This window comes from Equus przewalskii, chromosome 4 (genome assembly GCF_037783145.1).
Source record: "Equus przewalskii isolate Varuska chromosome 4, EquPr2, whole genome shotgun sequence".
In the NCBI taxonomy this organism is placed as follows: domain Eukaryota; kingdom Metazoa; phylum Chordata; class Mammalia; order Perissodactyla; family Equidae; genus Equus; species Equus przewalskii.
The window spans coordinates 60,344,466-60,364,125 of NC_091834.1; the positions used below are offsets into that span (position 1 = coordinate 60,344,466).

A 19,660-nucleotide genomic window follows, 5' to 3' on the forward strand; every position below is an offset into this window, starting at 1 on the left:
CTCCAAACATCTCGCTCCATCTGCCTGCTTGACCTCTTCAAGTAGACACCCCACAGGCCATCTCCAGACTAATGTTCAAAATAGAACTCGACCCCCTCCATTAAATGGCACCGAACTTCAGAAACCTGGACCTCTCACTTTCCCACACTCACCCTTTTCCCTTAGCAGTTGTCAAATTCACCTCCAAATATATCTTGCATTTGCCCGCTTTTCTCCCTCTCATTTCTTGCCTGGATTGTTGCAGTCCAGCAGCCTCCTGCCTGGTTTCCCTGCTTTCACTCTTGGCAGTCTCCTTTCAGCCCACATTGTCTCTCTCTCTCTCTCTCACACACACACACACACACACTCCATTCACCAAATAGGAGCCCAAAATCATCGTCGTTAAATATGAATCCAACAGTTTCAACAATTTCCCATTGCTCTTAAAAGAAAAGCAAGACCTCATGCTACGCCTCTGAGCCATGGTGTGGCTCCCGCATTCGACCCTGCCCTGTCTGCCCCATTCTTCTCAGAGCGCACTTCCGTGCAGCCCCACTACCTCTGCTCCCATTCGTCAAACAAACCACAATGTTGCTACTACAGGGCCTTTGAATTTGCCATTTGCCTGGAATTCTGGTCCCCGAGTTCTCTGCATGTCCAGGTTTCAGGTCACAGTTCACCTAATAACAGAAGCTCTCCCTGAACCCCATAAAAATGAGCACTTCCCCAACCATCAGATCTTCTCTATCGTATCACCTTATCTGTCATACCACCCTGTTTATTTTGTTTGTAGTACTTAATACGCTCTCGAATACACTTTCTTCTCATCTTCAATTGTTTACTTGTTGCTTGTACATCTCCCTCCAGGAGAATACAAGCTCCAGAGACTTCATCAATCTTTTTTCTTTTTTTGAGGAAGATTAGCCCTGAGCTAACATCTGCTGCCAACCCTCCTCTTTTTGCTGAGGAAGACTGGCCCTGAGCTAACATCCATGCCCATCTTCCTCTACTTTATATGTCAGACGCTTGCCACATGGCTTGCCAAGTGGTGCCACGTCCACACCCGGGATCTGAACCGGCAAACCCCAGGCCACCGAAGCAGAACGTGCACACTTAAACGCTTAGCCACCTGGCCGGCCCCTACTTCATCAATCTTTTTTTTTTTGATCATAGGTACTTCCTTAACATTGAGCATAGTGCCAAGTAGCAGTGGGCAATCAGTAAATATATGGTAAAATGATGAAAAAAAGGATAGAGATCACTAACAAAGGAATTTAGAATTCTCAAACTATTACTAATAGGATATCAGATTTACTCAATACTGTTATTAGGGTAGTGAGTTGGACTTTTGGCAGCTGTTAGAGTTCTTACTTAAACACAGACTAATATTTTTTCTTGGAGTATTCTAAATTTCTTTTTGGCCTTTCCAAAAGGCCAAAACATCAAGATTTACTTGCATGACTAATGTAAAGTCAAGTTCCACTAGAATTACGTAAAAATACACAAAAAGTAGGAATTCTTTTGTGACTGCAAATGATTTGGTGTCATTTGTCTTTCTTTTTTTGGAAATTGCTGTAGCAAATATGGGCTTATAAAAAGCAATTTCAGAAAGGGGAAATAAAATTATGTGCTATTATTTCAAATTGTTCTCCATTTTATGCAGCTTTACTTCCTCTCTCCCTTGCCATAAATAATCTATGTTGAACAAGTTTTTTTTTTTTAATGGGAAAGTGAATTGTAGAACCGAGATTTCCAGCATGTATGATCAGAACCAGCTTTTTTTTGGTGGTCAGAGGTTAAGCCAAGTACAGATGACACGGCCTATCTTAAACTGCAATAATACCATATTTTACCTCCTAGCAAATTATATTCATTTTTTAAATACCACTTTAAATGCTCTCCCTTTCTGTGCATTTTCTCTAGTTTTTGATGTTCTTAAATATCTACCCATTTCACTTTCTTCTTCCTTTATTTGTAAAAACTATTTTTTAAAGCCTACAAAAGCAATTCATTTTATCGTTATGCTTTTTAAATTTTGATTCACCAAACCTAGGCTTTACAGTCCTGTAGTCTTGTAGCTTTAGGCATTGATCTTGACTTGGGCATAGCTGGAAGATCTTAACAAGCCATATTGATTGGCCATATCATTCTCAACTAACTTAGTACATTTCAAATCACAGATTTAAAGTAAACTCAGAGAAGTTTTCTACTATTCTACCATCCTCTTCTTTTTCTTCTCTTACTCATTGAAAATGAATGTTTTTAAACCAGTGTGCATTTGAAGGAACAAGAAAACTTACTGATTCAAGACATCTAGACAAGACATGTCTCTAAAGTAATGAGATTCATTCTACAAGCCACAAACAGAAATCAATTCCATTACCTTTTAATTGGCTTTATGTGCACTAATCAGAAGGCTATTTCTTCCCTGGTAAGAAATATTTCTCTTCTTTTCATCCTGGACTTTCTCTGCTGGTCTCTTTTTCCCCCCTTAGTATTGACACAACCAAGAATAAAGGACTTTTCCCATCATTACTCCCCCCGGGCTTTCTTCTCCCTCCCTCTTGCCATCAGGATCTTTTCTTGATGTGATTTCATCCTGAGCTAGACTTGCTTTGCTTGTAGGCCTACTGTAGTCAAGGGGGAAATCCTTCTCATAAAACTAATGTTAGGAAAAATTTTTAGACATATGAGTTCTATTTTTTTCTAAATAAAAACTTTTTAAATGAAAACTCTTTCTTACTGCCAAGTGCTGTGATCTGCCAAAATACGTAACTCTCCAAAGAAGAATTCACTCTCTTTGGAATACTTTGAACTTCTTCGAATGTAAGGTGGACCCCGCATGTTTGCACCTAGAAAATATTGTCATTTCCCAGGTGATGTCAGGAGCAGTGCATAAGGGGCTCTCGAGGACAAGCTGCTGTAGGATTCAGAGGCATAAGGACTCCAAGCCAAGGGGACAGGCTGGCTGAACTGGAGAGGGCCACCAAGGAACACTATATATCCTGAAGCATAAGTTGAGGCAAAAGTGTAAGGTTTCTTCTTAAAACAAAATGAAGAAAATGAAGGGGGAGACTAAACAGTGATTGATAATAAGTAAAATTTCTTGAGAATCTTCCTTAGTCTCTCTGAGTGATTTTATTTCTGAAAATGTGTATTCCTTTGTATAATTACTAGAGATGAAATAGTCCATTGTGTAGTTAGTTGTTTTAGAAAAAAATAATAACCGATAGCATCATGGATCACAACGCATGCTCTGTTATCCTGACCTAGTCTGTGACAGCCATAGCCCAGATGCCATCACTCACTGAGGGGGAGTGGGAGTGGGGTGGTCCAGACTGCGGGCACAATGGTTATGAGGAGCTGCTGGCTTTTATAGGGCCGACCTTACACATGCAAACAGAAAGCAAATATCTTACCTCCGCAGCAATTGCTATCTAGAGCAGCCGTCTGCTCTGTAACGCAGAGGCCAGGTCCAGCAAAATTTCAGGTGTGGCCAGGATCTTCTGGGAAAGGAAGCAGGTGCATAGCACTGGGCGTGCCAGTGAGGTTTTAAAGACATCCTTCACATTTTACTCACCTGGTTAAACGTTAACTGAGAAATAATGCTGATAAAGGCAGGTTACACTTTGCCCCAGGCAAGTCATGTCTACTAGGGTAGTGTGGCCTGACTAACCAAGCGCTGAGACATTTAAAAACAGATTTGTAACTTTGACTCTACTTTCCATCAGGAAAATGTGGATGGCACAATCTCAGGCTGTCTCCATTTTAATATGACCACCTGATCCTGCCTAATTATTTACTTGTTGTCAGTCTTTTAATAGCAACGAAAGCTAACGTATGTGGAGTACTTATTGTGCCCAAGCTCTGGGTTAAGAGTTCTACGTGTCCTGTGGCTCACGCCAGTCCTATGGGGATTGTTATCCCTCTCATTTTACAAGCAGAAACAAGACAAGTAGCACAGGAGGGGTAGAGCAAGATTTGAACCCGAACCAAATCCTGGACTGGGCTTCTAGCGCAGTGATTCTCAAAATGCGGTCCCAGGACGAGCAGCAACAGCATCACCTGGGAACTTGGCAGAAATGCAGACTCTCTGGCCCACCCCAGACCTGCTGAATCACAAACTCAGAGATGAGGCCCAGCAGTCTGGGTTTTCACAAGCTTTGCACGTGATCCTGATGCTCACCCAAGTGTGAGAGCCACTGTTGTCACCACTGTTCTCACTCCCTCTGCTTTCCATTTTATGTTGCCTCCCCTGTGCCCTAGGGTGGAAGAATCAAGACACTGTCTCCTGGTGATGCTCCCTGTTGGCCCAGCGCTGTGCTAGACCCTTCATGGACTTCAAAGTAGATGCCAAGTCACCCCAGAGCCTTCTTTTTTTTCCCAGATATACTTCCTCCTAGATGTTGTTTTCCACTGTTTAAAAATATTCTGGTTCTGCCTTTCTTCTTTGCTATGTCTAGCTTTCCCACACCCTCGTATGTTGCAAAGGCCAAAGATGAACCCGTGCAGCCCTGTGGTCAGTGTTTAATTTAGCCTCTTTTCCTAGCCTACCTCCCAGTTCCTTATGCTTCTCAGTGTTATGTTTGCATTACTAATTAACAAAAATATTCAAAGTCAGTTCTAATGAGATGACTCATGCTCGTGTTCATTGATATTCTGTATATACTATTATGAACTCCAGCTCCTTTTAGATGTTTTCCTTATCTTGTGGCTGAGCACAAACCCTTGCTGGATTTACTTTTGCTTCTAATGAACTTTTGTGTTAATATAAATGCCAAATCCTTTATCATTATGTCAGGAATACTTTCAATTATATTTCTATTTTTCAAGGGGCTAGTCTCTTTATTCAGTGGGTCATCATTCTGCTTAATGAGTATTGCTCAGTTCAGGATTGTAGGTGGCTAATTTGCTAATAAACGCTTGTCCAGCATTGGTGCTTTCCTGGCCCTGCTTCCTTGCCTCAGTCTACCACTCCCCTCATCGTCTCCAGGCTGACACTGACTGAGCCATTGGCAATCAACCATCTTTGGCTGTGTCCTTTGATAAATCATAGTTTCACTTGACATTAGCTCTAAGTACACTGTATCTCCCTGTCTTGTTGGACAGAATAGCAAGCTTTGCTTTAGCGATGGTATCTCTTTCTTCCTCCTTATTTACATGGTCGGTGTCATCTCCCTATCTACTGTGAAAGGAAATTAAATCGCCTTGGCACAGCCTGACAAAGGCATATTGCTTGCCATCCAGCACCTCGTGTCCTTCTAGGTAATTACACATCGATTGTTTGATGAAGTGTTCTCGTATCTCCCTGGGTATTTCTACCAAGTCTGTAATCACACTTTTCTGGTTGTCCCTTTGCTCTGCTGTGGTCCTTAGGGTTCCATGACTTCCTCAAGACCATGCTTAATGATGCTTCAGCAATATCTTTCAATTCAAGGATGCAGATCAGACCCCCTTAGTGTTCAGTATTCTCAGTAGTTTAACAATATAATTCAACCGTTTTCTACCTTAGTTCATTTTGATTTTTTAAGTTGGCATCAGTATGCCATAGATTAAAAATTAATGATTGTCTCCTCCCAGTACAGTAAGAGGTCGAAGGGCACAAACACAACGAGATGATTTCACCCACCATTAAAGCAAAAGGCCTTTGAGATATTGGCAAGCTCTGAGTTTCGAGCTAACTATACGATGTCCTGACACTGATTTTAGACAATGGAATATAACATTTGTTAGTCCAGCATAGGCAAACTATTGCCTGCTGACTATTTTTGTAAATAAAGTTTTATTAGAACACAGCGATGCTCCATCCTTTACATATCGTCTATGGCTGCTTTCATGCTCCCATGGCAAGTTGAGACAGAGACTGCTCAGTCCTCAAAGCCTAAAGTATTTACTATCTAGCCCTTGCCAGAAACAGTTTCCCAACCCATAGTCTTGCACTACAAGTAACTTTGGAGAGTGAGTTAACATATGTAAAGCACTGAGAATAGTGCCTGGCATTTATCTATGGGAAGCATTGGTCTTTAATTTCTGCCATCTCCCAAGCGCTATGTAAATGTTAGCAAAAAAGGAGAATTTTAGTCCTGTAATTTAGGATAAATTTGACCCTAAGCCATTTTAAGAAACGTTTTGGCCTTCACATTTAACACATGTAAATTGACGAAAGAGGCCAAGGCAGGCACAGTAAGCAGCTGCTCTTTCACCCGAATTCTCACAGCCACTTTCTCCTCATCAAGAAACAGTAGCCTGTTATAAAAGGTGGCACAGTGCTCCATAAGCAGGAAATTAAAACGGTGTGTGGAATCTGTTTATTTGGGAACACCACCTGAACATGTAAATAAACGCACTTTCTTTAATTTTAAGAACAAAGCTGGTGTTACCCTCCTATTAAAGTCTCTATGTTATTGAATTCTGATTAAAAATTTTCATGCCGAAGCATTTGAGGGAGAGTGCTATGCCTGCAATTTACTATGAAATACATCCAAAAAATAAAAGTTGGGTTAATGGATGGATAGAGGGATAAATAAATAGATACGCTATAAAGCAAGTAGAGTAAATATTATAGAATCTAGGTGCTGTGTATAGGGGTGTTTGCTATAAAAATCCTTCAATCTTTCTGTATGTATGAAAATTTTCATACTAAAATGTCAAGAAGAGAAAACGAAGACAGTTTGTGCAAGAAGAGTAATGGCAGGATGTGCTGTGGCCCGGGGAACAAAAACGATCTCTTGGTGCACAACCCTGAACAGCAGGAGATGTCTCAGTGTCAGAGCTGCTGGAGGTGCCAGAAGGCCAGCTCAAGAATTTTTAACCCGGAAAAAATTTGTCAGAAAAAGAATTTGAAAGCAAAGACAATCATTAATAAGGCACTTTCACTCTTATTTATTACCATGTTGGGAATTATTTTGGAGGGAGCGCCTGTTTCAGAAATGCTAAATTAGGCAATTTTTTAAAATAATAGAGAACAGGTTTCTGGATTTTATGGCATCATCGCCACGTAAAGACATCAATACTGGACCTGAAATCAGGGACTGGGTCTCAACCCTGCCTCGGCTGCTAGCCCTGGGTGGGACTGTGAGAAAATTAATTTAGTGCTCTGGACTACAGCTTTCTCAGCTATAAGAAGGGGGCAAATATACGGATTCCACCTTCCCAGTGGAAGAATAAATAAAGCATTCTGAAGGCCATAAAGATCTCATCAGACAATGGGTTCTCAAAGAGGGTGATATTAACCCCAAGGGGGGGAATATTGGTTCTTGAAGGGGCCTGCAGAAAACCCTTACTCTTTAAATGTATAAAGCAAGATACACATATAGAACATAAACAGATATACAGTTTATCTGTGGTATTAAAATTTTGTTTGAGAGAAAAAAACGTGTGTAAAAAGGCTCCAAAGGAAGGTTATAATGCAAAAAAAGATCAAGAACATTTCATTAGACAATTTTTTTTAAAGATTGGCCCTGAGCTAACATCTATTGCCAATCTTCTTTTTTTTTTCTTCTTCTTCTTCTTCCCCCCAAAGCCCCCTAGTACATAGTTGTATATTCTCGTTGTGGGTCCCTCTAGTTCTGCTATGTGGGCTACTGCCTCAGCGTGGCTTGATGAGCGGTGCTAGGTCCACGCTCAGGATCCGAACTGGTGAAACCCTGGGCCACCGAAGAGGAGCGCACGAACTTGGCCACGGGGCCAGCTCCTCACTGGACAATTTTTAATTTCTACCATCTTCCAAGTTCTGTCCTCCTTTCTTTCTCTGTAGGTAGATTAATTTTATTCATCAATTTGAACACATACATTTGAATACTTACACTGAACACTTATATTTGAATACTCTTACATTTCTAGGAGAAGAGAGAAAAAAAATTCTGGGGAGAAGAATGAGAATGATGGACATTCTTTCCTTTTCCAAAGTACACATAGTCCCACTTAACCCAAATACCATTAAGCTTTGAAAGAATGAATTTGCTAACAAGAATGAGGAATTAAATGAGTGTCCTCGCCCAACCTTTTCTCCCTCTAGAAATTTCACAGCAACATTAATTTTCTCTTGATTTGATTCGATTCTATTGGGTACTTCAAGCTCTTTGAACCTAAAAAGTATGTGGAAAATTTAAAGAGAGTTCCAAGGAGAATAATGAAGATGAGTTAAGGATTGGAAAATAGGATCCATTAGAAAAGGTTAAAAGAACAAGGATTATTTAGTGTGAGGAAGAACAGGCAATCAGGTGGCACAGGGATGGCTTTTAATAGAGGAAAGCTTATTCTACAGAGAATATTCTCAGGTTATCATCTGCACTGAAGACCAAAGGAGGGGGAAAAGTGTATTTTGAAGCAAAAGGGAGATTAGATTAGATATGAAGGTAAAATTTATGTCCATGATTGAATCCTGGCTTTTGATTTTCCTTTATGTGATTTTTTTTTAAACAAGGCGCCTATTTGTAGGAAGCATCAGGAAGACGGACAGGTAGACCGATCATTTTGATTCTCCTGCTTCGGTGGGAGGCCAGCCAGTCAGCCTGGCCAATGTGGCCTCCATAGGATTTGGCTTGATGGGAGGAAAGAGTCATTTTACCTAGAGCTGTGGCTTCAGGATGCCAGAGGATGAGTACGAGGCCCAAGCCAAGAGAGTGCCAGGGCAGAGCCAGAGCAGTATACCTAATTGGGTTGTCCAAACAAGAAGGGCCTGAGGTGGGTGTTGGGAGCCAACATGTGGAGCCAAGGAATCATAGCGCCAGGGAAGACATAGAAAGAAAGGGTAAAATGAGCTGCTAGGAAGATGATCTGGGCCAACCACAGAGGCAAATGCTGCACCTGTGTAGGCTTTTGAGTGTTCTTGGAAGCCTACTGTGAGAGTGGATCAAAAGTCCTAGGAAGATGTTCGAAGCTTCCAGGAAGGTGTTCATTCTCCCTGTGTTTTGGAACTGCTGTCCAAAGTGATGGTCCCAGTCCTGGGTATGTGTCAGAATCTCCTGTGGAGCTTGGTAAACTTTACCACCACCCTGGTTCCAGCCTGAATGGAAAGAAAAGCTGAACAAGGGTCACTGGAAGGGTCTGTGAAGCAGGACATCTCCAGGGATCCAGGAAGCAGGACTGATGCACCTCTGGGCAGTAGAGTGTGATGGTTAGGGGCCTAAGCTCCAGGATAATACAGCCTGATTTTACACTCTGCTTCTCTGTGCCTCAGTTCGTCCTTTGGAAATGGGTGTGATAGATCTTACCTATTGGATAGTCACGAGGATTGAATGGGTTAAGATATGTAAAGAAAGTGCTTAGAACTATGCCTGGCACATAGAGAGTTCTTAATAGTTTAGCAATTATTATTATTGTTGTGGTTAGGCACTGCCATGCATATGAATCAACTCTAACAGTTTCTTCTCAACTTGCAAATTCCAGCAACAGAGCTTCTGAGTGGCTTATGTTGGTTCACATGTGCACCCCTTGTCTAGAGAATGTGCGGGACCTGGATTAGCAGAATCACTGACTTCAAGTCATAGTCGTTGCCCATGATCTTCAGTCTTTACTCTTCAGAGGTTCAGAAGACTGGAAAGGGAGCAAGTTTTGTCCTACAGCTTGGAGGCATAAAGCATCAAGATGTGAACCATCAGTGCTGCCAGTCTTTCCATGGAGGCCCCTTTTGAAATTTCAGTGAACCCAGAGAGGGGACATGGGGCCATTAGCAAAACTGTCTATCAAACCGTCTATTACTTCCATTGAATCTGAGCTGTGTACAAGATACATTGTTGAGTGCTGGGACAACAGAAGTGAAAAGACAAGAGCCCTTCCTTTAAGGAGCTCACATCTAGAGGTCATAAGGACCAACAGCCCTAATCTCGGTAAGATCATGGCCCTGACGCAGGCTTTTATAAAGTCAGAGGGAGCATAGGAAATAATAATTAAGGTAGTTTGAGGCAGCCAGGAAAGATTTTCCCTTGGCAGCATTTTATCTCTTATTTTTAAGATCAGTAAGATTTTGTCAAGTTAAGGCATAGATGGGTCGGAGAACAAGTATTAGAATTCCAGGCAGAGGAAATATCCTGACCAAAGAATGGCTGAAATATATGAATGCCAAGAGTGTGTTTCAGAAACTACAAGTTCTGACTTAGGAACATAAAAAATTGGAGAATGAGGCTGTGATGGGGCAAGAGTATGTGTGCTAAGGGCATATTCTGGATACACAAGCAAGGTCATGCTAGGAAGACCCAGTATACCATTCATTTATTCATTCAATAAATATTTATTGAGCACCTACTGTGTGCCAGCTCTGTTCCAGACTCTCGAGATATGCCAGTAAGCAAAACACAAAAATCTCTGCCCTCGTGTAGTTTCCATTTGAATGGGAGAGATTGACAAAAAGCACACAAGTAAAATCTATAGTATTTCAGATGATGAAAATGTGGTGGAAAAAAATAAACCAGAGAAGAGAGATGGGATATGCCAATGAGAGGAGGTGTCACTTTTAAGTCGGGTGGTCTGGGAAGGCCCCACTAAATTGAGTAGGTTTGAACATGTGGCAATGGGGAGCCAGAGAAGAATTTTGAGTAGAGAGCAACTTGATGAGATTTGCATTTTTTTACCTCAGTGTGAACGATAAATTGGAGGGTGATAAAAGTACAGAGAGGGAGACCTGTAAAAAGACAATTTCAGTCATCCCAGTGAGTAGATAGAGCCGTGAGCATAGAGAGAAAGAGACCATTTTAAGAGCAATTAGAAAATTGCATACAATGGACAGGACTTAGTGACAGACGGCAAGTGGGGTTAGGGGAGAGGAAGGAATCTGGGATGATAATTTCTAGTTTGGACACCGGGTAGATGATGCCCTTGCTCATCCCATTCGCAAGGATGAGGAATAAAACAGACTGACCATCAATTGTGATGGACAGATCTTCCTGTAACAGTCAGCTGACCTAGGTCTCCAGAATGGGCACGTTGAGGGGTTCAGCAATTTGGAGATCAACCCATGTATTACAACAGATTCAGTGTTTCCACGAGTGCATCATCTCTGTTGTCACCTGGACAATTTCCCTTCCTCTTGGTGCAGGAGAAGATTGTGGGCTTTGGTGTCGATCAGACATTAGTTTGGATTTTGTCTCCACACCTCTGCACGATCTTCAGGCGATGTGGTCATGTGGGCCTTCCTCTCCTCATCTGCAGAATGAGAATGTCAGTCTCTACATGACTTGCCTGTTGGGAGAACAGAAACACACACTGAAGGCGCCTGTTAAGTGTTGGCTCCTGCCCTGCTCCTCCTGTGCCCCGCCTTAGCAGGGTTCTGGGGCCAGGTCAGCAGCTCTGCACCTGGAGAAAACTAGAACCAGGAACCAAGGGCTGAATGTGCCAGGCATGGGTATTTGTATGAGTGTGTGTCTGGTGGCCGTTCTGTTACTTTTCAAATCCAAATATAAGTAATTTGGGCAATTCACTTTCCTCTTTTATGATGCTTATTTTGTATTGCCTATGTAATGGAACCTAGGAAATCAGGACATCACTGAGGTACTGGACAGCTATTCTGACAATGCTTCAGCTCCCAGGGAGTCCTCTGTGACCCGGGGGAGCCATGAGTGGTGGAAGTTTTGTGTCCAACCCAGTGATCAGGTCAGAGTTTCAAGGCAACATGCTGTGAGGTGTGGCATCTCGTAGCAGTGAGGGACTTAAACATTAGTTCATATGTTTGCATATCACAGTTGATTACTCTCAAGTAAGAACTTAAATTTTTTCTTCAGTGTTTTTTATATTTTAGATTGTTTACAGTTTTTCCAGGGTTCCCTTATTAATCTTATTGAGATTTGGGTCTGTTCCGTTTTTTGGGGGGTTTCCTCGTTTTATTGAGAAATAACTGACACGGCACTAAGTTTAAGGCGGACAGCATGATGGTTTGATTTACATATATTGTGAAATGATTGCTGCAATAGGTTCAGCTAACCCCATCTTCCCATGTAGACAGAATAAAAGGAAAAGAAAGAAGAAAAGAATAAAGGAAAAAAGCTTTTCTCCTTGTGATGAGAACTCAGAATTTACTCTTTTAACAATTTTCCCATACACCATACAGCAGTGTTAGCTGCAGTCATCACACCGCACATTGCATCCTTAGTACTTATTTATTAGTCTGTTCAGTTTTATATTTATCTGAGCTACTTCCATGAGTGGCTGGAGGTATTTCTGTCTTTTCTTAAAATCTGATCTTATAAATTATCAGTATTTTCAAAAACGAATATTTCCCCTTTCCTTTTACTCCATTTTACTCTATGTATTTAAAGTATTTGTTGCTTGTTTGCATTTTGGTTCAAAAACTTTTTTTAAATAAGCTTCCTTGGGAATACTCAAGAGTCCAGAGTTCTTTTTTTTTTTTTTTTTTTTGAGGAAGATTAGCCCTGAGGTAACATCTGCCACCAATCCTCCTCTTTTTGCTGAGGAAGACTGGCCCTGAGCTAACATCTGTGCCCATCGTCCTCTACTTTCTATGTGTGATGCCTACCACAGCATGGCTTGCCAAGTGGTGCCATGTCCGCACCCGGGATCTGAACCACTGAACCCTGGGCCGCCGATGCGGAACGTGCACACTTAACTGCTGTGCCACTGGGCCAGCCCCCCAAAGTTCTTTTAATCTAAAGCAGAGTTTCTCAACTTCAGCGCTATGGACATTGTGGGTGGGATCATTCTTTGCTGTAGAGGGCTGTCCTTTGCATTGTAGGATGTTTACCAAGATCCGTGGATGGTACCCACCAGATGCTGGTGTCACCCTTCTGCCAGCCGTGACAATCAAAACTGTCTCCAGACATTGCCATATATCCTCTGGGGAACAAAACCACCTCCCCTCCCAGTTGAGAACTACTCCTCTAAGAAAAGTCTTTTACTTTTTATTTATTCTAATAAATTGCCACTGATTTTAAAAATCATAATTCTTGGGGGGAAAAAAGAAGACAGAGAACAAACCAATAAATGGGAACTGCTTTGGTCCTGAGCACTCCTAACCTGATGTGTTGCGTACATCTATAAGTCAGCAGAATGTTCACCCCAGGTCACTAAAGTGCCCGGAGAAGTATTTACAGAACTTTGCAAAGTCATTGGTAACTTTTAAAAGAGGTTTATTACAGAAAGACTGGCCAGGAGATTTTTTATAATACATCCTAATCAAGACATGAAGGAATTCACCTCGTCAGCGCCCCATCAGAATTCTAAAAGCATTAAAGTAATGCCAGGAAGAAAAATAAGGCCTTAGATTCTAGGTGAAAAGAAATAGGAGGTTTAAAGTTTGCTCAGTTTTCATTCTGTACCATGCACTTTGGCTACTAGAATGTACATTTCAGGACTTGCATTTTATTTCTTTCCCTTTCAATAGAAATCCTTGATTTCTAATTAGAAGGGAATTATCCATATTTATTTTTTTCTGGATGAAGTTTCCGCAGTATCAACAAGATGAATCCCCCATCAAAAGCCTTTTCTCCCGCATTCGATCCATATCTCAGAAAATCCCGCAGTCTAGCTGCCCTGTGTAGGTTGCTAAATTGGGTTTTTAAATTATTTCTATTAAGTAAAAACTTAACATGCACCAGCTGCTGAGGGATTATAAAAGCTTTGTTTTTTCAATAATTGGAAACCTTGTTTATAGAGGACTCACAATATTCTTTAAATGTCTTTGTGTTGAATATAAAAGAACTTGTGTTTATCTAGGCAATGGTGATCTGACTATAAAGCAAACTCGTTTAAGGATTATGCTTCCTGTGTCTCACCATGCAGCTGTCACCCTACTGTTCTTTCAAGCTTTGCAAAATGCTGCGAACTCTTCCTTAAAATTAGAAGAAGAAACTGGACAATAAACCAGGTAGCTAGGAATACGTATAATTCTAAATTACAGAGAAATAGTTGAGAGACCCAAAATATCACCACCTTAGGAAAATTTATCCCAAGTTCTCATTATTAACTCACTGACAGACTCCAGTTCATTCCACAGAAATTTTAAGGTCTTCAGTTCTGGCAAAGAAAAATCAAGGACAATTCAGATAATCTAATGTTTAACAAAACTGTAGAATTTTGATAGCCAATGAAGGCATCAATGTTGTTTGGTATCTACTCTGGAGAAACTAGGAAGCGCATTAGTTGAAGGCATGTGTGCTGGGTCCTAAGCCACTTACTAGCTCTGTGATTCAAGCTGGTTATTTAGTGGCTTTCTGTAAAATAACACCCCTCACTTACCTCATTGGGTTGTTTGGAGGCTTAAATGAGGTGAACCCCTCCAGACAGCTCCTGGCACAGAGTAGCCACTCACTAAATGTGAACATATTACCACAATGTTCCATGCCCCACAGTTTTTTTATGTGCATTATCTCATCTAATCTTTGAAACAACCTTATTAAAATAGTACATTTTTATAACTCCCGTTTTATTGAAAATTGAGAAAAATGAGAAGCAAAGAAGTTTATTAACCTACTCAGGGTCACATGGCAATTGAATTGGCAGCGGGGCTCTGCGGTCATCGTCTTTGCCTCATTCTGCAAGCATTTCATGAGCACACGTACCCTTTGCTCTCTGAACGCTCCCTATCCGAATATTTGCTGTAACAACTTGTGGAAAGTTTGAGCCAAAATCATTCTCCCAGTTAAAAACCTGCTATACCAAGTTCTCGTGTATGTGACAGCTTCTCAAACTTTAATGTATATGTCATTCCCCTTAGAAATGCAAATTCTGCATTTCTAACAAGCTCCAAGGTAGTGCCAATGCTGCTGGTCCCCGGATCACACTTTGAGTAGCAGGGCTGCTGGAAGATGGAAGGAGGGCTTCTCTCATATCTCATTGCCCTCCTGACTGGCCTCATGTTTAAATGTATTGCACATTATATCCATAATTTCCCCCCATGTTTCCCCTGTGAGTTTAGCCCCTCAGTATTTTTTCAGGCTAGATACCTAGGGGCCCTACCAACTCAGGTCCGACTTAGAAAGTATCTTTTCAAATCTTTGGCAATATTATTTCATTGTTTATTTTTATTATAGTGAATGCTCATTGTAGAAGGGTAATGAAATTCCTCTTCCATTCAGCTGTGGACTGCACACAAACATACCTATCAATCACTCCACCAAGTGTGAAACAATTGTGTAATTGATGTTTAAATATTTTATATTATGTAGAAATTCTCATCAGCTTGTTATATAGTTATTTAAAAGCATTTTAGTAGTATTTGGGAAATTGATATTTTTGGATGCTCTAAGAATAAATTATTATTTTTTTCTGCTTAAAAATAATGGAATATAGGCTCTTTCTATTTGAAACTTTGCTACCACACACATTTTAAGGAATGGATTATATTCAAATAATGAGGGCCTGCATTCACTCTGTGCCAGACATTGGACAAAATCCTGGGAATATAATGATGATGAAGACAAAAATTGCTGCTTCGAAAAGCTCTCAGAGAAGTCAGAGAAGAAATGGGCAAGTAAATATTTAAAATATGGTAGGATGGTAAGCTTTCTAACAGAGATATATAAAAGGAGCTCTTAAAGCACAAAAAAGAATGGGCCTAACTTTTCCTCTATAAAGAAGAAGCCATTTTTGGATACTGGTGCTAGCTAAAATTCATTGAATCTCTCTGTGCTCCAGGCACTATTACAAGCATGTTACATGTATTTACTCATTTAATTATTACAGTAACTCAATGAGGCAGGTACTTTTATTATCATCCTCATTTTAAAGATAAGGAAGTGGAAGAACAGAGAGATTAGTACTTGCTTATGGATAGGATACACAGATCTGGCCTCAAAGCCAGGCAGCCTGAGTCTAGGCCCGCCCTTTCAGCCATCACATGATCTACCTCTATTTTATTAAAAGAGAGTTCAGGACCTTAAAATAAGAACCTATGAAAAACGATGGACATATTGGAGAGGGTACATTATGGAACTGCAAGTAATTCAGTTTGATTGGAGCATAGGATGAGTATGGGGTGAAGGGGCCATTAGGTGGGAAGCCATAACATTTGCCTTGGCTGCACACATATAGGAACACAGTGCATGGATCGTGTGGACAGGACTAGAACCATCTTCGGTAGTCACAGTACTGGCAATAATTATATTTGAGATGTGACTCTAAGGTCATGAAATGGATTTTAACACATGCATTACTTGAGTGTGGTCCCTTTCCAGTCAGTCATCTTGTGAAGCTGTGCTGTTATTTCTACCAAGTGTCCATTGCTCAGAGCATGTTGGGAGTGTCTCTTCTATAATACCTTCAGAACAAGACACAGTGCAAATCATGTTATCTTAGGATCATGCCTCATTTTTGTCTCAAATGTGTTTCCTAGTTGGATCACTTACTCTATTTACTGAATTTGGCTCTGAATAACTTCTGCTTGTTTGCCAAAGCAACATGCACTCTCGAATCCATTCTCAAAAAACAACATGATGTTTCTATATACCACTGATTCTGAAACTTGAGTGTATGCTTCAATGTCATCTAGGGGGCTTGATTAGATAACACACTGCAATCCCGTCCCTGGTAATTCTGGTTCAGTGGGTCTGAGGTAAGAATCAGAAATCTGTAATCTTTACAAGTATCCTGAAGTTTCTGTTTTGAATGACCAGACCACACTTTGAGAAATGCAGCTGTAAGGATATCCAAGGGAAAGAGTTTAGAAAGCCTTAAGGCAGTTCCAAAAGAAGAATTCCAAAAGTGTTATGATCAATGGCATGTATTGCCCACCTTGGGGGACTATTCTCCTGTCAATGATGATTATTTAGAATAAAATGTTTAATTATATTATATAAAAGAATCAGCCACCACTCTGCATGGTCACACCAAATACACGTAATTCGCCTGTGCCTCTCGGAGGACGCCTCTCATGTGTTAGCCTGTTCGCTGGTCTCCTGCCTGGTATTCTGTAAAGAGAGGTATTCCTTTCTGAACCAGCGAGACCATTCAAGGATCCAGTCTTGGAGGATCCAGTAGTATGTCTACAAATTATTAGATATTTTTCTTTTCCTTAAAAAGCGTGGGCTTCATTCACTTCTTGGAATTGGAGCACTAAATCCCAAGGGCGGGCATTGCAGATACAATTTGTGTTAGTCATACCTGCAATGACCAGTTTCACCAAAGTGACGGGTTGTCCGACTCCAGCTGTTCTCTTAGGATCGTCCCAGTGGCAGGGAAGCTCCAGAACCAACCTTCCTTCGTGTTGGGATGTGTTACGTTTTTGTCCCTTCCTGAATCCACATGACCACCTAAATTAGCCCTCCATCTTTTGATCAAGTGCTTGATTTTAACAAACAATTCTCCGTGAGAATGCAAGAAGAACTTCTGAGCTGCCTTGCTTTTTCTTTATCAACTGTCCTCTGTCTCATTCACTGAGGAGAATCTCATACAATTGTAAACTGAAATTAAGTGCTAGAGCTTAATAAAACAAATCCACATTTCACAGGCGGGTCCTGATTCCATCGGTGGCTGACATGAAGCCACACCTGGGGACTGAGTCAGGCATCCTTAAGGCATTATTAGGTCACAGTGTTGGGGTTACTCATCCCTCTGGTCAAGTTCCTTGTCCCTAAGAGCCTGACACCCAGTCTACTGCATTTTGTCTGAATTTGAGGATTCAGTATTATCCACCTTGAAAAAAATGTGGATGATCTATGATTTTTCTAGGGTCATTTAACTTAAATTAAGCTCTCGACTGGCTAAAAGCTTAGTGAAATGTGGAGAGAGAGACTATGTTTAGACTCCTGTGAGCAAAAAGTTTAGGAAAAGGAAGAGGTTATTTGTTTTTTCTATCCCAGCCACTCTCTCTCTCTTTAGCATTAACAAGGACAGCTATATTTTCTTTAAGAGCTACAGAGACAACAAAGAGACGAGAGACTGAATCAGATTGCTATCAAAACAGCCCCCAACCAATGGGAGCGGTAACTAGATGGACAACCACATCCTCTGTCTTCATTTTCTCTTACTGCCACCTTTCCTCTCCCTCTAGGTAGGGTAATCAAAAAAGAGAAATAAAAACAGGATGCCTAGTTAAATTTGAATTTCAGATAAATAAAGAATAATATTTAGTATACGTTTTGTGCACTATTTGGGACCTATTCCCTGGCCCTGTTCCATGAGTGATCTGTCCCACACAGTTCAGTACTCTTGTTTTATTTTCTAGTTGGTTTTCATTTGTGGATTTGTCCCTCAATTGGATCAAACTGTCCCCTAGGCAGGATCTTATTTGGTATCCCACAAGGCACGATAAATGCTGACTTCCCTATTTGGGGGACTGTGTTAGAGTTCTCAAGTGTTCCTCCTGCTGCAATTGCAGAAGACTCCTTATACCCTGCCTCTCACCCCTGTGAGGTCCTTACTTGATAAGCAATGACAAGGCTGAGCACAGAGCCCTGAACATCATAAGCGTGCCATATATTTTTATGATTGATTGATGAACTGAAAGCAGTTTGCTGTCTTCTTAACAGTCAATTAAATTCAACATTCCTTAACTACTTACCTGTGTGCCAGGCGTTAGTAGTAGGCTCCATCTACCATGCTGGCCATCTGGGAAGTTAGATGAATCACTCTTCCCTTTTGGGGAGATAACAAGATAGAGGAAGGGAACGGGGTTGGGAGCCACACCCAGATTTTCAAATGTGTGTTATGGCAGTCAAAAAGATGGGAAAAAAATTGTCTTTGGATATAGGGAATCATTTCAAAATTTGGTATAATGACTCTCAAAGAATGGAGAGATATCTTGCCCATTATATACTGTCTACTTCCATTGGCCTTTTCTAGTTCTAAATTTCTTCTATGGCATATTGGTTTCGCAGTCACATATCTACAGTATCATAAAAGTAAGAAAGAACTCTGAAAGCCAATAGAATTATATAAATGACAAAATGTTCAAGTCATATTAAAAAGCTTTCCAGCATGTAGAGTAATGGTACACATCAGATAACAAGGTGCCTTTTTACACACTTTGTGCTTCTATTAATGAGATTATTTAGATCTTCCTTGGTAAATGACACTGAGCAGGCTCCAAACCTTGAAGATTAAGAGTTATGAATGCCCTGTCTTGGTTCAGTGCTTTTCAAGTATAAAATGCACAGAAGAGTGAACACATATTTAGAGGTGTCTTGATGATTAGTTTTATGCCAGCTAGGCTTGCTCAAGGCAGGCTTGCGATTGTGGTCCTCAGATCCCTGGCTCCCCCTCTCTGAACTTTTTCCTCTAGCCCATAGCTCCCTACTGCCCACATAGATCCCATGCATCCTTTGGAGGGTGGAGGTGGGCCAGGAATCTGCCCAGTACCTTGACGTCCCACCACTGTGCTTATCTGTGAGCCCTGCAGAGAAAACTGCCCATTTGACTGTAGACAGAATGACCGTAAGTGAAATAGCTGCCGGGCTCATATTCTACTCCAGTAAATCAACATAAACTTGCTGTCATGGCCATCAGTGAAAATCCATAACTTCATGTGGCTCTACTGTATTTTCAGTATCCCTGGAGTTAGACTAGAGGAACAAAAGCTGAACATGACAATTCATGTTAATTTCTCACCAACTCCAACACCATGAACATAAGGAAACGAAGTTCTTATGAAACTGGATTACCATACATTGGTGATAAAAATCCGATGTGATAACCCCAAGGCTCAAGCTGTGTGATTGAAAAATCTTTTCTGGAATGCTTGTGATTTTTAGTCAAGTCATGAATCTTGTCCTCTACATCTTGTGCCTCTGGGGTC

The 19,660-nt window shown here is 41.0% G+C and overlaps 1 protein-coding gene across 2 annotated transcripts in view; it reads left to right on the plus strand.

The window, feature by feature from the left end:
• CHN2 (chimerin 2) overlaps positions 1 to 19,660 on the plus strand; it is a 287,334-nt gene that overhangs the window by 157,659 nt on the left and 110,015 nt on the right. The window lies entirely within an intron of this gene.